Here is a 5,000-nt window from a genome sequence, read left to right on the forward strand (position 1 = left end):
GAGGAGAGGAGAGGAGAGGAGAGGAGAGGAGAGGAGAGGAGAGGAGGAAATATGAGGGGAGGGGAAGAGAGTAGAGAGGAGAGGGGAGGAGAGGAGAGGGGAGAGCAGAAGAGTGGGGGAGAGGAGAGGAGAGGAGACGAGAATAGAGGAGAGGAGACGATAGGAGAGGAGAGGAGAGGAGAGGAGAGGAGAGGAGAGAGAGGGGGAGGAGAGGAGAGGAGCGAAGGGAGAGGGAGAGGAGAGGAGGAGTGGAAAGGAGAGGAGGTGATGAGAGAAGAGGTGAGGAGAGGTGAGGAGAGGAGAGGAAAGGGGGAGAGAGGAGGGGATATGAAGGGAGAGGAGATGGGAGGTTAGGAGAGGGAGGAGAGAAGAGGTGAGGAGAGGAAGTGGGGAGAGGAGAGGAAGGAAAGGAGGGGAGGGGTGAGGAGAAGAGTGAAGAGGAGAGAGGGGGAGAGGAGAGGAGGGGGAGGAGGGGGGAGAAGGAAGGGAGAGGAAAGAAGAACTGAACACAATCGTGTAAATGTGGCCTCGCCATCGTTTTGTACAACTGTGTTTGGCAGATGGGGAAGGGGGGGGGGGAAGCCTAGAGATGAAAAGGAGACAAAAGAGGGCGAGGAGAGGAGATGAGAGAAGGGGAGAAGGGGAAGAGGGAAGGAAGAGAGGAGAACTGAACATAATAGTCCAAATGTGGCCTCACCAACGTCTTGTACAACTGTAACATCATGTCCCATTCCCCACAACACTGCTCTCTCTCCCCACTCGTAACAAGGGCAGAGTCCCCCTAGTCCTCACCTTTCACCCCACCAGCTGTCACATACAACAAGTAATCCTCCGTCAGTTTCGCCACCTCCAACATGACCCCACCACTCACCACATCTTCCCATCTCCCCCCATGTCTGCCTTCCACAAAGACCGGCCCCTCCATAATTCCTGGTCAATTCTTCCCTTCCCTCCAGTACCACCCCCTCCCGGGCACTTTCCGTTGCAACCGCAAGAGATGCAACACACGTCCCTTTACATCCCCCCTCGACTCCATTCAAGGACCCAAGCAGTCGTTCCAGGTGTGACAGAGGTTCACCTGCATCTCCTCCAACCTCATCTATTGCATCCGCTGCTCTAGGTGTCAGCTGATCTACATCGGTGAGACTAAGCGGAGGCTTGGCGATTGTTTCGCCGAACACCTCCGCTCGGTCCGCAAGACCTGACCTCCCGGTGGCTCAGTACTTCAACTCCCCCTCCAATTCCCCGTCCGACCTCTCTGTCCTGGGTCTCCTCCATGGCCAGAGTGAGCAACACCGGAAATTGGAGGAACAGCACCTCATATTCCGCTTGGGGAGTCTGCATCCTGCGGGCATGAACATTGAATTCTCCCAATTTTGATAGCCCTTGCTGCCTCCTCCCCTTCCTCAGCCCTCGGGCTGTCTCCTCCCATTCCTCAGCCCTTGCGCTCCTCCTCCTCCTTTTACCTTTCTTCTCCCCACCACCCCCCATCAGTCTGAAGAAGGGTTTCGGCCCGAAACGTTGCCTATTTCCTTCGCTCCATAGATGCTGCTGCACCCGTTGAGATTCTCCAGCATTTTTGTGTACCTTCTCTGTAACCTTCAATGTTTACCTTTCCCCAGAGTTAACTTTAACCTTCCATTTCCTGTTTTGAAAATTAGATATAAGGATATATAACAAAATGATACCATAAATGTCAATGTCCCTATACGGAGGATTGATGGGATCTACTTATTAAAAAAGGCCGTTTGTTACCTTTCTGGAGATTTGCCTGCTCAACACAGTGACCAAGATCAGCAGTAATCGGTAGACTTGCAACATATGGACACAAAATGCTGGACAGGCAGCATCTCTGGAGAGAAGGAATGGCTGACGTTTCGGGTCAACAGCCTTTTAACAACGGCTTGTTGGTCTAGGGGTATGATTCTCGCTTTGGGTGCGAGAGGTCCCGGGTTCAAATCCCGGACGAGCCCTCTTTAAGGGTGGTGCAGCAGTAGAGTTGCTGCCTTACAGCACTTGCAGCGCCGGAGACCCGGGTTCAATCCCAACTACGGGTGCTGTCCGTATGGAGTTTGTATGCTCTCCCCATGACTGCGTGGGTTTTCTCCGAGATATTCGTTTTCCTCCCACACTCCAAAGATGAACATGCTTGTTGGTTAATTGGCTTAGTGTATGTGTAAATTGTCCTTAGTGTTTGTAGGATAGTGTTAATGTGCGGGGATCACCGGTTGGTCGGTGTGGACTTGAAGAGCCCATTCCCAAGCTGTATCTCTGCACTAAGACTAAATCTATCCCCCTTCAATCGATAAGGAAACCTGCTTTTCAACAGTGTGTTAGTTTTAGCTATTTTAATTAAGCTGTGATGTGAAAGCTAAACACTTTGACTATAGTTTGAGTATAGGAGCAGGGAGGTTCTACTGCAGTTGTACAGGGTCTTGGTGAGACCACACCTGGAGTATTGCGTACAGTTTTGGTCTCCTAATCTGAGGAAGGACATTCTTGCCATAGAGGGAGTTCAGAGAAGGTTCACCGGACTGATTCCTGGGATGTCAGGACTTTCATATGAAGAAAGACTGGATAGACTCGGCTTGTACTTGCTAGAATTTCGAAGATTGAGGGGGGATCTTATAGAAACTTCCAAAATTGTGTGAAGAAGGGTCTCGGCCCGAAACGTTGCCTATTTCCTTTGCTCCATAGATGCTGCTGCGTGCGCTGAGTTTCTCCAGCGTTTTAGTGTACCCAAAATTCTTAAGACTGGGTAGACTCGGCTTGTACTCGCTAGAATTTAGAAGATTGAGGGGGGATCTTATAGAAACTTACAAAATTCTTAAGGTGTTGGATAGGCTAGGTGCAGGAAGATTGTTCCCGATGTTGGGGAAGTCCAGGACAAGGGGTCAGAGTTTAAGGATAAAGGGGCAAATCCTTTAGGACTGAGATGAGAAAAACATTTTTCACACAGAGAGTGGTGAATCTCTGGAATTCTCTGCCACAGAAGGAAGTTGAGGCCAGTTCAATGGCTATATTTAAGAAGGAGTTAGATGTGGCCCTTGTGGCTAAAGGGATCAGGGGGTATGGAGAGAAGGCAGGTACAGGATACTGAGTTGGATGATCAGTCATGATCATATTGAATGGCGGTGCAGGCTCGAAGGGCCGAATGGCCTACTCCTGCACCTATTTTCTATGTTTCTATGTTTCTATTCCCTTCTTGGCTGAGCTGGTTCATTAGTCCTTGGCCCCAAGCCCCTCCAGCTGGAACGAGAGGTTTTGATTTCTTTTTTAAATCAAAAAAACGATTCAATTATTAAAAATAATATTTACAGTACAATAAAACAAAACCAGCGCCCACCACCCTCAGTCTGAAGAAGGGTTCGGCCCAAAACGTTGCCTATTTCCTTCGCTCCATAGATGCTGCTGCACCCGCTGAGTTTCTCCAGCACTTTTGTCTATCTTAATACACGGCATACAAATATACTAAATGAACTACTATGCAGCTATGTTACAATCCTTGTCTCCAAGATGCATTCCATCTCCCGCAGCGCCCTGCGGTCCCGGATATCCCCCTGCATAGCGCCTAGTCCCTCCCTAACACCACCCGGGTGCAGACAAAACCCTGGAAAAGGGGCAGGCAGCCGGCTCGAGCAAACGAGAGGTTCTGATGGCAGGGAGACGGAGAGAAGAGATAGGACTGAGGGGAGAGTGTGCAGGTTCCGTGGTGTAATGGTTAGCACTCTGGACTTTGAATCCAGCGATCCGAGTTCGAATCTCGGTGGAGCCTTAATAGTGGAGCAGAGTTGAGTTTAGTTTAGTCTAGCTTAGCTTAGTTTAGTTTAAAGATACAGTGCAGAAACAGGCCCTTTCGGACCACTGGGTCCTCGCCGACCAGTGACCCCTGCACATTAACACTATCATTTACCCACTAGGGACAATTTTTACATTTACCAAGCCAATTAACCTGGTGTTAGGGAGCGCCATTGCGGGGCTGGCGGTGACTTCGCTGAAACTCCGGTAACTGGAGCTGGATCCGTTGCGGAGCTGCGGGTCTGTGGAGCGGCTGCGGGCGGCGGCGCTGAACTTTCCATCGGGAGCCTGGGATCTCCTGATGATATCGCCAGTTGAGCTCCATTCGGCGCGGCCCTGTCGGCTCCGGAAGCCACGGTCTCAAGTAAGGAGGCCCGACTATGGGTGGACATGGGGATGGGACTGGACTTTGTGCCTTTCCCCACAATGGGAACCATTGTGGGGGGATGTTTTGATGTTGAAACTATCTATTACTGTCATGTTGTATTCTTTTTTAATGTGCTGCATGGCAAAAAGAATTTCACTACACCTAGGTGTATGTGACAAAATAAATTTGAAATTTGAATTTGAAATTTGATACCTGCACATCTTTGGAGTGTGGGAGGAAAGCGAAGATCTCGGAGAAAACCCACGCAGGTCACAGGGAGAACGTGCAAACTCCGTACTGACAGGTCAGCAGTGTGAAGTTCTTGGGACTCCACCTGGCGGATGGCCTGACCTCTACGACCAACATCACAGCAGTGATCATAAGAGCTCAGCAGCGGCTCCACCCCCTCCGGAGACTGAGAAAAGCTACTGTTCATCTAAGGACCTTCTACAGGGTTTGGGAGCTGCGAGGCTTATGAGCAAAACCAACTCAACAGGATCGTGAAGACAGCCAGCAGGATCATTGGTGCTCCACTCCCTTTCCTGATGGAGATCTATAAGAAACGGAGCATCAGCAGAGCTATCTCCATTATCAAGGACCCCCCATCACCCATCACACCACATCTTCTTGTTGGCTTTGGAAGCCGTGGCCTCCAGTACGGAAGCGGCCGTTCCAGGGTGTCCCAGGCCGCTGAGAGGACTCTCCCGACGCTGGAGCAACATCACCCGGCGAGAACGGCCTGGAACATCGGGCCTCTGTAGAAGCAACTGTGGAGGCCTCAATAGGCCCGACTATGGGTGAACTGGGGTTGGGGACTGGACTTTGTGCCTTCCCC

At 50.8% G+C, this 5,000-nt stretch overlaps 2 non-coding genes across 2 annotated transcripts; both read left to right on the top strand.

Moving 5' to 3' along the window:
• Window positions 1-1,901: 1,901 nt before the first annotated feature.
• Window positions 1,902-1,973, top strand: trnap-ugg (transfer RNA proline (anticodon UGG)). The gene has a single exon. It is a non-coding gene; the product is annotated as a tRNA-Pro (tRNA).
• Window positions 1,974-3,703: 1,730 nt separating this feature from the next.
• Window positions 3,704-3,775, top strand: trnaq-uug (transfer RNA glutamine (anticodon UUG)). The gene has a single exon. It is a non-coding gene; the product is annotated as a tRNA-Gln (tRNA).
• The last annotated feature ends 1,225 nt before the right edge of the window (window positions 3,776-5,000 follow it).

Source organism: Leucoraja erinacea, unplaced genomic scaffold (assembly GCF_028641065.1).
Source record: "Leucoraja erinacea ecotype New England unplaced genomic scaffold, Leri_hhj_1 Leri_119S, whole genome shotgun sequence".
Classification (NCBI taxonomy): Eukaryota; Metazoa; Chordata; class Chondrichthyes; order Rajiformes; family Rajidae; genus Leucoraja; species Leucoraja erinaceus.